We start from the raw sequence: 14,670 nt of genomic DNA, 5'->3' as shown, positions 1-14,670 counted from the left end.
GCTTCTTTTTAACATTTACATCAATGATCTCACTAACCTCTCTACTGAGCCTAAGTATGTTTTATATGCCGACGACGCTAGCATATTTCTTTCTGCTCCAGATTGCCACATCTTACACAGCGACGCGAACTCTCTCCTTACCAAGCTTAAAACGTGGTCAATAGCGAACCATTTAAGCATAAATGTTAATAAGACGAAAGCTGTAATATTTAGACCTAAATCTAGGCAGTTAAATTTTCATGTAAGCTTAACTTATAGTGGAGCACCAATAGAAATCACAAATAATATCAAAATTCTGGGTGTTACATTTTCTCAGAGTATGCTATGGGATGGTCACATTGATGCTGTTTTAACCAAGTTATCTCGAGCAGTTGGCATTATTTCCCGTTACAGAGCTTTTCTTCCGTATCAAGTAAAGATTCTGCTTTATAATTCCCTGTTTTACTCTCATCTTAATTACTGTTTTTAATCTGGGGCACAACCACGTATACAAACTTGCAAAAGATCTTCATACTTCAAAAAAAACTTATCACCCTATTGGAAAAAAAGGCAATGATGTAAATATTGGAAACCAACACTGGAAACCTTGGTGGATTATGGTAATGGAAAATGCGTTGGAATGACTGGGCATGTTGGAATGCTGGGCATGTTGGAATGACTGGGCATGTTGGAATGACTGGGCATGTTGGAATGACTGGGCATGTTGGAATGACTGGGCATGTTGGAATGACTGGGCAGGTTGGAATGACTGGGCAGGTTGGAATGACTGGGCATGTTGGAATGCCTGGGCATGTTGGAATGACTGGGCATGTTGGAATGACTGGGAGATGTTGGGGCAGGGGCCATAGAGCAATGTTATGTCTGTCGCAATGAGACAGCAAATTTCAAAATAGATGAAGCTCCTACAGCCAGTTTTATTTTGTGTTCATGCTCCTCTTGCTCTTCTTTAGCCACTTGTCAATGCAGCTGGGCCCCATGAAACAGCCTTGTTGATGTACCACCGGTGCATGAGGGCTTGGGAAAACTGGGCGATGCACTCTGCAGAAAAGATTGAAATGAAAGAATTAGGATCCACAAGTTTTTATTCTTGCCAGTATTAGAGTGCTAAAAAAGTAAACTCCGTATTGTGGCCACAGGAATAAAGTGAGCCTAAATCAAGAACCACTGAAGCTATTCGCACTCAAAAAGAAAAATAATTTGAGGTTCTTATTCAATATATCATATGCTCGTCATTAAGTACCATCATCAGCAGCATAACTAGCACCACTGCAAGACAAAGGCCTCTCCTATATCCCTAAACATAAGCCTGACGTGTGCCATAATGAGCAAAATAAAAAAGCCATCGTTTTTTGTCCTCTGAAGGCTTTTAGTGGGGTATTAATAAGAGGGACAATATAAAGGTAACATCAGAAGGGTGACTGCAGTAGCACAGCTGAGATGTCGCAGACGATACACTACGAAAAGAGGCATACAATCCATTGATACATCAGTTGCAAAAAATAAAAACAGCAGCAAAGAAAAGGTAAAACAAACCAGTGTCAATGCTCCAAGCGATATCACTTATTTCCATAATTTTGAGGGACCACATGCAATGAAAATGTGGTGAGGTAGAGTCACAAGCGAAGGCCATTCTATTCTCGATTTAATTATTACTAACTCTATGCAGCTGAATGCTTTTTCTGGTGTTTTATCTTGTTGTGTTAGTGACCATCTTCCTGTGTTTGCTTGCATTGAGAACGCTAGTACAATAGGAAGTAAGTCCACATCAATCACATACCAAGCTATTACAGAATCATCATTGAAATCCTTTAGGGATGCGCTCATGAAAGTATATTGGAGTAAGATAGCTGAACTTCATGATGCAAATGTTGCCTATAATACGTTTGTCGATTGCTTTAAACAGATATATCACGACTGCTTTCCTCTTGTAACACGCGTGAAAAGTCGCAGAATCCGCAAGCCATGGGTAACGCCAGAGCTTCGCGGAGAAATACAAATGAAAGACAAGCTGTACAGAAAATTTTTGAGCAGCCGGAAGGTTGAGGACCTTGCGGTATTTAAGAAATATAGGAACAAATTGACTAAAAAACTGCGGTCTACACGAACAGCCTATCACGTGTCACTTCTAGATGTTAAGAATGTTCGAAATGGTGTACTATGGTCGAGATTAAATACACTTCTGCAGCGGGACAGTTCACGCACTGCATTAACAAAATTAAATATTGATGGAAAGGAAGTTTCTGGCGTCGAACTGGCTAATGTATTCAATACTTTTTTAACGAGCTTGGCTACCCGTGCTATAACACGTGCTGCCGGATCTGACGCTTGCAAATATGTTCGAATTCAGAATGATGAAACAATTTTTCTGCACCCAGTCACGGTAGACGAAGTAGTGTCGGTGATAACAAATCTTAACAATAGCAGTAGCTGTGACATTGATGATATCCAAATACGGCCAGTCAAGCATGTAGTTGACATAATTGCTCCCATACTTGCTCACATCTTTAACATCTGTTTAGAAACTGCAGTTTTTACGGAAAAAATGCAATTAGCAAAAGTTGTTGTTCTTTACAAAAAAGGAGATCGCAACGCCCTCGCCAACTACAGACCAATCTCTATTTTGCCAGTGTTTTCGAAAGCATTTGAGAAAATGCTGCATCTAAGAATGTCAAATTTCATCCATAAATTTAACTTGCTAACACCATTTCAGTTTGGCTCCTGCAAAAGCAAATCCACTGAACTTGCATTACTCCAACAAAAGGAATATATAATAAAGCAACTTGAAAACAAATCTATTGTCATTGGTGTATTTGTGGACTTCTCAAAGGCTTTTGACCTGGTAAATCATAAAATCTTACTAAATAAATTACACTACTATGGTATCCGAGAAAAAGTGCTCTCATTGTTAAGTTCTTATTTGTCGTTTAGACAGCAAGTGGTGTACATAAATGGTATACAGTCTGAACCGAAGCCGCTCTTCTACGGTGTCCCCCAAGGCAGTACGCTAGGGCCTCTACTCTTCAATATTTACCGAAACGATATTGTCAACATTAGCGATAATACAAAGTTTTCCATCTATGCAGACGATACGAGCGTATTTTTTTCGGGTAAAAATGTTCATGAACTTATCAAACAATGTAATGCCACAATGCCTCTTGAGGTCTGGTCTGCAGTTAACCTGATGCAAATAAATGAGAGTAAGACCAAAGCTGTCATATTTAGGCCGAAAAATAAAGTTATCCCACTGCACGAGAATATTATATTAAACTCGCGGGCTGTAGAAATTGTTGAGCAGTTTAAATGCCTTGGGGTCATATTTTCTGCCAGTATGTCATGGGATTATCATGTCAATTATATCTTGAAAAAAATAGCTCAAATCACTGGTGTTATAGGCCGTCTAAAATACATACTTCCCACAAAAACTAAGATGCTGGTATACAATTCAATATTCAACTCGCATTTAAACTATTGCCAGTTGGTGTGGGGCACTACAACATTCACTAACCTTGAACGTATTCATTTAATGCAAAAAAGATATCTCCGAAATGCATATAATTTACCGTTCCGACATCCCAGTGCAGCTTTCTTTTGTCATTCCAGAGTTATTAAAGCACATAATCTTTATAAATACCGCCTCAGTGTTACTTTTAAAACAGAAATCAAGAAGAATGTAACAAATCTTAAAAATTTTGCAGAACTAAGGAAAAAAGAATCAGTCTATCCAACAAGACGTGGCGAAGAATGGACAGTGCCAACACCTCGACTAAATCTTGGTAGGGAATGCCTTCAGTACACACTTCCATCTCTTCTAAATAGGTATATCCACATTAACCTCGATTTGTTTTCTTTTTCACGTCATGAACTACATAATTTGTTTTTGCATAACATTGTTTAAGTTTCATTATGTATACATATTGCTGTTTCGTGTATTCTCCGGTGCTTCCTTGATGTGCTTGTTTTTTAAAATTGTATAAACTCTTGTGTTGCCTCCCTGTCAATAATAAGGATTGTAGACTCGTCAAGCTGCCCAAGGGCAGCTTTTTTCTACAATTCCTCCATCTGTAGTGCTAGATGGGAAATAAACTTTGATTTGATTTATTCTTCAATGGGAACAGGAAAAATTTCTTGATTTAGTTGTGATGGCATCCTGGTCTGAAGCGGGGCAGCAACATTTAACATTAAGTTGTGGAAAAGTATTGTAGAGTATATGGAACACACCTAAACGAGCGTTTCCCCTTTTATGCAGTGATGTCTGGTGGTCAAATGAGATGACTGATTACACATATGCTGTACCAAGTGTCGCTGTTGGATTAAAGGGAGTTGGTGGCGTAGCATCAAACAGTTTGGTGCAAAATTGAAAGAGCTAGGGAATACTTCAGTTTGGAATCAATAAAATTTTTATGCATAAACTGCGCAGCATGGCAAGAGCACACAGATCATGACATCTCCTGATAAACCCGAGTGCCCTTGTGGTGCCAGCAGCATGTATCGTGACATGCTCCAAGTATGTGGGGCTGCATCTGGTTAAGGTTTCTCCATACCATTAACCCTAGAGGTGGGAAAGGAGGTCAATACGTTGTGACAAAACAATGCAGACAAGACAAGGACAACGAAGGAATAAATATGATGGCATGAGTGCTGACTATCGCCAATGTGTATTGGAAACCACGTCAAAATATATACACTGTGGCCTAAAAAAAACAACGAACAAAGGGCACCTTGTGTCAACCACATTGCATGAGTGTAAAACAAAACAAAAACTGACAAAGAAGCATTTAAGAGCATGAACTCTTCCTTAGGAAGCGTAAAGAAGGTGTGCTAACACAGTGATTACGGTTTTTTTTTAAATTTCAGTGGCCTCGATTATCTCACGCACAAACTTTTCTGTGTCTGTCAGGCAAAATGCAGAACATGAATTCCGGTTCACAGCGTTTAGGATCTGGCAAACAATTGCAATTGCGACAGTGAATCATCAAAGTTCTCCCGCAAGCTTTGTTCACATCGTCGTGGTGGTCTTTTAAACCTCTCAGTGACACACTTGCCTGTTTTCCCACTGTAAACATAGCCGCATTTCAAGGCGTTCGAACACACTATGTCTTCTGTGCAGTGCACGAAGAGACTCTGATGGATAATCTCGGTTGACTACAGGTACTGAAACTTCATAGGGTTAGAAAAACAATATCGACGCCAACTCGACTGCCTATTTAACCGGTGCGACCAATTGTGGATGTAGAGAAAGGTACGTACAAACTTCCTTTTGGGAGTTACAGTCTCGACGGGGGCACAAAAAGAATGTTTCAACTTCTGCTTAAAGCAATCGGCTAAAGACACTGACAAAGGTTCTAAATATCCAGTAAAGGACAAACGGCATATGAGCTGGGCAAAACTGGATGTCATGGCAATCAAACAGGATTTCATTAAGCAATTTTTGAAGCAAAGGTTAGTGACACCTCTTGACCAGCTTAGACTGAACCGAAGAAAATGGTAAAAGTAGCTTGTTTTCCCTTGGCTCGTAAGCCCAACAAGTGTAACCACCCAAGATTGAGATCCAATAAATGTGATGACATATTATCCTCTATAATTTCAGTGGTGATTCAAAGTGGACTGAGGCTTTGACTGAACTCCTCTCTCACCTTAGACAATGCTTCGTCAGGATTGGAGATCCTGCAATAAGCCACGTAACAGCGGCGCTAATAGTTTTTTTTGCAAAAACAAGCTATTCTGAAATGTAATAAAGGTGGACTGAAGGTATGAGCTTAAAAGTGCGACAAAATTATTCACCAAAACGCCTGAGACGTTTGGAATGCCACTGCTCCATTTAGGTTAATGAATTCTTCAACACATTATTGATCCTGATTGAGGGATGGCGTAATATAAATCCTTGATGTCAACATAGCACCCCATGAAACTGGTGCGAGAGTTATTGTGTAGAAACTGCGTTACTTTCTCTGCAGATCTTACACGAGAGGAGTCATCAATGCTCAGCAACTTAATTTTATGTCGCAAAGAGAAGGCGATTTGTTTCTGACAGGTTCCATTCTCTTAAACTACAACCCTCAAGGAGCAGTCACCTTTATGGGTCTTTGCGGTAAAGAAGATAGCTGGACAATTTTTCTTACTGAAGTTGATGGCATTAGCCTGATGGTTAAACTCTAGATTGTTAATGTTTCTTGGCACTGGACTTTGCTTTTAACAAATCAGATAGTAAGTGGCGCTCAAATTCAGAATACACTGCATCTGTGGCCTTGGACTGACAGGCGCCTTTCGATACGACCACAAAACCACCGTTTATCAGCAGTTGAAAGCAAGAGGGCCCACCCTCTTAAATACGACACAGTTCGGCCTGTGGGCAAGTTCCTAAAGAGGGTTCAAACCGTGACACTGCATCAAAACATCCCGAAGCACACCTGTCACACTCAGGTCTGTGCGTGGAAAAGGCAACTCGTCAAACCATGGCAAGCATCTCCACAATAGTTCTCTTCGGCGGAAAGGAAAATTTTGGTCCATAAGCACTTCAAGGACCAGACGAGGCAGCGACTCCAAGCTGAAGGTGTGCACCTTGTTGTCAAACTCTTGTGCCTGAAAACAAGCCAGGGAGTGGCTGGTTGACGGTGTCACGCACCGTTGACCAGGTGAAAGCCATCTGGAATGCCACTTTGCAGCCACTTTGCGCTCACTAGCCCGGAGCAGAGAAGCCAAGGCACGAGTGTCTGAAAACAAGGTGCACAATGTCGACACTGAGTTGCTGCCTCGTCTGCTGCTTGAAGCATATACGGGCCAAAATTTGCCATTGTTCCTTCGAAGAGGACTATTCTGGAGCTGTTTGCCATACTTTGACGTCTTGCCTTCCTGTGCCTGGACCTGAGCGTGACAGGTGTGTTTCAGGGGGCGTTGGTTGATGGGGTGTCGTGGTTTGAACCATGACAGAAACTTGCCCGCAGGCTGAACTGTAACGGGTTTAAGACGGTGGGCCCTATCGCATTCAACTGCTGATAAAGAAGGTGGTTTTGTGGTCATGTCTAAAGGCGTCTTTCTGTCCAAGGCAACGGAGGCAGTTAATTCTGAGTTCAAGTGTCACACAACAGCTGATTTGTTAATAGCAATGTCCAGAGCCAAGAAACTATGTAATAATCTAAAGTTGAACCATCTGGCTAATGTATCAACTTCAGCAAGAAACTAGCAGAGGTGCCAATGAGAGGTCAAAAGACCACCGTTACGATGTGAACAAAGCTAGCAGGGGGAATCTGATGTTTCATTGTCGCGACTGCGATCGTTTGCCACATCCTTTATGCTGTGAGGCGTAATTTCTTGTGCTGCATTGTGATAGACAGACACAGAAAAGTTTGTGCATGAGATGATCGAGGCCACTGAAATTGTAGAAAAAACGCAATCAATGTGTTAACACACCTTCTTTATCGCTCCCTAAGAAAGAGTTCATGCTCTTAAATGCTTCATATTCAACTTTCGTTTTGTTTTTGACAGATCCAAAGTGAATGTTACAAGGCACCCTTTCTTCATTCTTTGTTTAGGCCAGTGTATATATTTTGATGTGCTTTCCAATAAACCTTCTTGAAAGTCAGCACTCGCACCGTCGCATTCCTTCCTCATCTTTCTCTTCTTTGCGCTGTTTTGACATAATGAATTACAAACAAGCCCATTCATCCGTCTTGCAAAAGTCAATACAGTCAGAGTAGCTGAGATAGTTGGGGCATCCTTCAGAATAATGCAGTCATAAAGACAAGGTTGGGACATAAAGACAAAGACTGTTATTGAATGGCTAATATTAATGTACTTTAGTAATGTGCTTGGTTTGGTTTATGGGGGTTTAACATCCCAAAGTGACTCAGGATGAGGGACGCCTTATGATTTTGCATATTGATATGCTGGGCTTCATAAGAGAAGAAGTACAATAGTTTTTTAAGGCCAGCCGTAGAACAGGAAGCAATGAATCTACACTAATATCAAAGAATGAAGGCTCAAGCATGAGAGTGTAGCTAAAAGGTTATAATGACAAACATGAAAAGCTTTGGAGAAATTCAAGTCGATGACACTTGCCTAAAATAAAGAATCTAAATTTGGGTGAAAATCTGTTGTGAATTCAAAAAGTTGGATTGCACATTAGTAAAGAGAATGGGAGCCGTGATGAATGGTATAGAAATATTAGTTTGAATTATGGTGGCAAGTAATATGCGGACTCATTTCGTGCTCTAACAGTTCATGCAAAATGCACATCAATAAAATAGGAGAACAGTTTGGGGATCAGAACGGTTTCCAGCCTTAATTATTGACAGGTCAGCTTCAGGTTGTCAGGGATAGAACCAAGAGGTTTGGATTGGCTAACAATTATTGGTAAAATCTGTCTTCAGATATCCTCAGTAGTTTAAAGTATGTCAGAAGGCTTCTTACACAGCCCTCAGGTACTCGAAAGCTTGTGCTTATCAATGACTTTCGAGACATGATGAGAAGCAATGGTTAATGCAGTGAAATGGGTAACAAATAACTGATTTTTCTCAAGAAAGTGCCCATGGAATATGCTGTCAAACAAATTCCCAAGGATCCTTCAATTAAGCCCAAAATGACAGTTTATGGGTAGCCACTTTGTTATAACCATCACATACAAAAAAAGAGACACCAGAAGCCCTCCTTATTCACTGAAAACAAGGGAGAATTATGAGACATCATTCCGGCACACAAAATCACACGGATGAAGAGAGTAGACTCCATGGACACCATATTTCAACTGAGGTTTATTCCACAACACAGGCTTTTTATGTGCAAAGGGGTACTGTGATCCCTGGGGCTGAAAAGTATTTCCGCCACCAGATAACAATTATTCAGGACGGCAAAAACCAAAACACAAAAAAACATAGGGGTAAAGGTATCTTGCCACTCACATTAAACACATCGGCACGCCTATGCATCACCTACCTGGCTGACCCAACAAACATATTTGCCTCCAGATAATCTATTTCTTTTTCTGGAGCGCTGCAGAAGGGCTGCTGACGTAATTCTCTTTTTCAACAGAGATACAAAAGGCTTAAAAAATTTCCCAGCCCTTTCAAGTGCTAAACTTGCACAAGGCATGTGTTTCTTTCAAAAACGCCTTGCATGCTCGCTTGTGCGAGCAAAGGCGAATGTGCTCAGCTAAATGACCTCTGCCACTTAATGAATCAGCTGTCCTGCAATGTTCAAGCAAGCGTTCATTGATGCAAGCCTCGTCTGTCTAATGTAATGTTTGCCACAGGCAAGGAGGATGCTGTACACCATGTCAACCTCATGTTTAACGAGGGGTTTGGTGTGCTTAGTTTTGTAGGCAGGCTTTTTCGTAACGTCATTTATCAGGTGGCACATGCATCCCAGCTTTCCCAAGCTGAAAATACGACATGTACATCGTGTTTGTCACTGGCCTTCTTGAGGCGGTGTGACACCTGATGGCAATAGGGCACAATGACAGGTCACTGTTGCGAATGTGCGTTGTCTTCCGGCTTGCGCTGCCCAGCACACTTCATCTCTCGAACCTGGCTTTCTACCACTAAGGCTACAATTTCTCCTGTGAAAACTGCCTGCTCCAGTCTCCTTACTTGCGCATTGATGCTGTCACAGAGTCGTGACAGCGTCAATGCCGAAGTAAGGCGACTGGAGCAGGCAGGCAGAAAAAGAAATAGATTATCTCAACGCAAATGTGTGTTGGGTCAGCCAGGTAGGCAATGTTTAGTCACGCCAATGCATTCAACTTGAGTGACAAGCTAACCTTACGCCTATGTTTTTGTTTTTGCAACATTGAATAATTGTTACCTGGTCGAGGAAACACTTTTCAGCCACAGGGGTCACTAGTACCACTTTGCATGTAAAAAGCTCATGTTGTGGAATCAACCTCAGTTGAAGTATGGGGTCTATGGAGTCTACTCTCTTCGTTCATGTGTTTTTGTACACTGGAATGATGTCTCATAATTCTACCCAGAACCAATTAGCTCAGCTCTCCATGCTTAGCAAAAACAAGGCAGCAGTAATGAAACCAGTTCTCATGTGTGCACTTTTTCTTTTACATCTGTGACCTGCGATGAGTGGCGTAAAAACACATATTTAAGTTAACACACATGCATCATAATGTTAATATTCGTAGTCAAATAGTATCACATAATGCAGCCAAAAACATGCAGACATTTCGCACTTCATGCATAGAATGCAACGGTTAAAAGACGAGCAATATTGAATGTAAAACTTCAAATGGCCTGCAACCGGCCCATTCTGACAGCCAACTAATATTACTCATATAAACATGTAAACATATCAGGCCAGAGCAATTCAAACTGCTCCAAGCAGTAGCATTAAGGAAAAGAGCAATGAAAGTAAGAGAACATTTCATGGCAACCACAAGAACAAAGCACAATGCAGTAACAACTTACAACACAGCTTTTGACTTCATCTGGTGGCCACAAAATCCATGCCATTGACTCGGACTGGAAGACAGATGTGCCACCTGCAGATACCAATTTTCCATTATCACTATGACAGGAGTACAAAAACAAGCATGCGAACTCGGTCCAACAGTGAATATCACATGAATGTAAAAAGATCACGAAAAATATACTTGCCCAAGTATACGCAAATATACTTGCCCAAGTATACGCCTCAATACAAAGGAAAACTACCCTGTTTAAAATGCATCAGTTCCCCTAGCACTAGTAAAGGAATCTTGCTATGAGCAAAACAAATCTGCGTTCGAAAGCGTAGATAAACATCGTAATAACTGAGACAATTATTGCGTCACTTGTTTTCCTCAGAAACGAATTTTCAAACAGCAGAGTGATCGAAATGCAAGATCCTATACTCTGGGTAGCCAGAAACGCTATCGGTATCATAAAAAAAAAAAAATCTTCACATACTCATTTAAAAATTAGATCCTGACGGCCGGAAATTAACTTTCGTTGGTAACTGCAACCTGAGACAGTGCTTTCTTTATAGTGGGGTTTGAATTCAGATGCGGAAAATGGGCACTGATCGTATTGGAGGGTTCCGGATTAATTTAGACCACCTAGAATTTCTTAACGTGAGCTGACATCGCACAGCACAGGGGCATTCTTTTTTTCATTTCACCTAAATCGAAATGCGGCTACTGCCATCAGGATCGACCCCACGACCTAAGGTTCAACAGTCTAGGGCCAAGCAAAAACCGCGGCGAATAAAAAGTGTTTCAATCCCCCTCAAAGTGCTAACGCTATCTTGAAAGACAATCATACATTTTACGCACAGCCAAAGTGCCGGTCCTTGAAACGTGCGCGGTGGTGTGAACAAGCATGGGCTCTGCAGAGCAATCCAAACTGCTCCAAGCAGTAGCATTAAGGAAAAGAGCAATGAAAGTAAGAGAACATTTCATGGCAACCACAAGAACAAAGCACAATGCAGTAACAACTTACAACACAGCTTTTGACTTCATCTGGTGGCCACAAAATCCATGCCATTGACTCGGACTGGAAGACAGATGTGCCACCTGCAGATACCAATTTTCCATTATCACTATGACAGGAGTACAAAAACAAGCATGCGAACTCGGTCCAACAGTGAATATCACATGAATGTAAAAAGATCACGAAAAATATACTTGCCCAAGTATACGCAAATATACTTGCCCAAGTATACGCCTCAATACAAAGGAAAACTACCCTGTTTAAAATGCATCAGTTCCCCTAGCACTAGTAAAGGAATCTTGCTATGAGCAAAACAAATCTGCGTTCGAAAGCGTAGATAAACATCGTAATAACTGAGACAATTATTGCGTCACTTGTTTTCCTCAGAAACCAATTTTCAAACAGCAGAGTGATCGAAATGCAAGATCCTATACTCTGGGTAGCCAGAAACGCTATCGGTATCATAAAAAAAAAAAATCTTCACATACTCATTTAAAAATTAGATCCTGACGGCCGGAAATTAACTTTCGTTGGTAACTGCAACCTGAGACAGTGCTTTCTTTATAGTGGGGTTTGAATTCAGATGCGGAAAATGGGCACTGATCGTATTGGAGGGTTCCGGATTAATTTAGACCACCTAGAATTTCTTAACGTGAGCTGACATCGCACAGCACAGGGGCATTCTTTTTTTCATTTCACCTAAATCGAAATGCGGCTACTGCCATCAGGATCGACCCCACGACCTAAGGTTCAACAGTCTAGGGCCAAGCAAAAACCGCGGCGAATAAAAAGTGTTTCAATCCCCCTCAAAGTGCTAACGCTATCTTGAAAGACAATCATACATTTTACGCACAGCCAAAGTGCCGGTCCTTGAAACGTGCGCGGTGGTGTGAACAAGCATGGGCAGAAACGCGTAGAACGAGGCATATACGAGGACAAATCTGTGCTCAACAAGAAACAAAACGCGCAAACATGCGCATACCAAAATCATGCAAAGCTAGCGCACGCACGGTCGCATCCCCTTCGCCAAAACAAGTACCGACAGCGACAATTCTTGGCAGAGCAACTCACCGCGGCGACAACAAAAGCGCCTTAAACGCTTTTTATAGCATTGAACACGAATACTGCAGCAGTACGACAGGTCACCGTTCCAGCATTATATGCTTCGGATAATGCACGAGTACTGCTTACCTTTTCAGATGATTGCGTAGTCGTGCAGAACGCTGTTTGCCTTCGTGTCACGGGCACTACACCAACCAGTGAGATTTCAGCACGAGTGCTACGTAGCCGGCACTCTCTACCACGTAGTCACACAGAAGAAAATATTCCGGGCCTTATTTGGAACATTTCCACCGCGACACTGCCCGCGCGTCTTTGTGCCTGGACACCCATCCTGGACTACACAAAGAAGCGCACAGACTGAAAAGTTAGAGACCAGAAAAATGACACTTTGCCCCGAATAGGCTACGTCGACAGCACTGCGCGATTGTGCACCCTTGAGCAAGAAGAAACACACGCAAACCACAACACAGTTCACGACGGCTCACAATCCAAGTAGCGAATTGTAGCAAGCGCCGAAGCGCGACGCACGCGACGCAGCACCCGAACCGCCATGAGGGTTATACAGAAAAACAGCTACCGGCAGCCACCTGGCGGTGACAACCAGTTTTTGTTTCGGTTTCGTTGTGAAAAAGCTTGTATCCTACTTTTTATTTTATTTTTGGTATTTTTATTGGGTATTCAGCCGTATCGGCATCCACAGAAATTGCAGCGATTGCGAGCAATTACCACTGGTAGAAACGCGCGAATTAACGACCTGTTGCTTGCGCTGCGGTTGAAAAATGCCTGAGTTCTCACGGCAGTATGGCTTGCTGCTTTGCTCATTCACGAAATTACATGCCGATTTCTGTTTGTATGGGGAAGTTTTTTTTTATATTGATGGGAGATCAGCAAGGCTAACAAAATACCCAACGTAGCAGTCGTAGAGAGTAGGTTGTCGTAAAAACATGGTGACGCTGTTTGATCGGCAGCACGACGTGAGAGGCGGCAGCGTTGAAACGCGCGTCGAGAGAACAACCTCCACGGTATATGCTTTCTTGAGACTACAGTGAAGGTGTGCATTTTTTATAGTGGAGTTCTCTCATCCAACGTGAAAACCAAATCAATTCTTAGTATGAAATATGCTGTGTAATTTATATCCTCATATTGTATTTATATATATCTGCATTTCTATTTTGAAAAACAGTGTTGTACTGGTAATTGTGTACCGAGGTGCATGTATAAGAGTGCAGCCTTGTCGAAATATTCTGTGTATATATTTGTATTCGTAGCCCTTCTACAAAGAAGCTGTGTGGCCAGCTATGTGGTTAACAATTTGTTAATTGAATTAGTATATGTCTTGAAATGCACGCTCAATAAAATTTTCTGAATGAAATTGAGTGTTCAGATTCAGGCATGCAGGGCTCTGCAAACCTGCAATTTATTATTTTGTGAACAATGAAGTTAAACTTTTTCTCAAATATTTTGCTAATGATAATCTAAGCCCAAGTATATAAGTCGTTACTTTTTAAAAAAATTTTCTGAAACTGTCAAGTCAACAAATGCACGTGTAAAAAAAGAGAAATTTGTCTTGCAGTTTTTATTCTAACAGCATAAAGTGCCAAGTGTACAGTCTTTGTCAAAAGTAACCAGGCTGCATGGTTTGCTTCTAGCTTGTATAGAGGAGCCCTTGTGTTATTCCTAAGGATCAAAACGTGTTGGAAGGTAATAAGACCCTCAGCCCTTACCTTTAGCTACCATTCCAGCTTCAGGGAAGCTGTGAGGGATCCGCTGTACGAGCTAGAAGCAAACCATGCAGCCTGGTTACTTTTGACAAAGACTGTACGTTTGATGGATTTGACCCACTGAGATTGTTAGTGCATTGATGAGTTTCATTTTGTCAACCATATAGGCACATGCATATGCAGTATCTGCTGCCCAGCATCGGCCATTCAAATACAGCCATGGTTTGTGCCATGCCAAACAAGTAGGTACAGTCGTGGGTAAAAAAGATTAGCACACATGACGGAACACCAGAGCGCCGGAATGACAACGCCTGGCACTGCGGGTGGCGGAGAGGCTGATAACGGGAGTGCCGGGCCGTTCCCATTCTACAGTATTAAGGGGGTCTGCCACGGACAGTAAAATTACTGCGGACTGCCACGGACAGCAAATTAGCGGACTGCCACGGACAGCAAAACTGCTGACTAAAAGCAGCGCTATC

At 41.8% G+C, this 14,670-nt stretch overlaps 1 long non-coding RNA gene across 2 annotated transcripts; it reads right to left on the bottom strand.

Annotated features, from left to right (window-relative positions):
- Positions 1–890: 890 nt before the first annotated feature.
- LOC149337079 (uncharacterized) lies at positions 891–13,958 on the bottom strand. 2 transcript variants are annotated; one of them, XR_016284355.1, is made up of 4 exons: positions 12,600–13,958; positions 11,241–11,491; positions 10,407–10,480; positions 891–1,038 (listed from the first exon to the last, which is right to left on the bottom strand). It is a non-coding gene; the product is annotated as an uncharacterized LOC149337079 (long non-coding RNA). The 2 variants fall into 2 exon arrangements; XR_016284354.1 differs by having other exon boundaries at positions 11,418–11,491; positions 12,600–13,926.
- Positions 13,959–14,670: the final 712 nt, after the last annotated feature.

Source organism: Amblyomma mixtum, chromosome 7, assembly GCF_055824585.1.
Source record: "Amblyomma mixtum isolate Tamu chromosome 7, ASM5582458v1, whole genome shotgun sequence".
NCBI classification, from domain to species: domain Eukaryota; kingdom Metazoa; phylum Arthropoda; class Arachnida; order Ixodida; family Ixodidae; genus Amblyomma; species Amblyomma mixtum.
The sequence above is the reverse complement of the archived record's forward strand: the minus strand, read 5'-3'. Positions and strand labels throughout refer to the sequence as shown.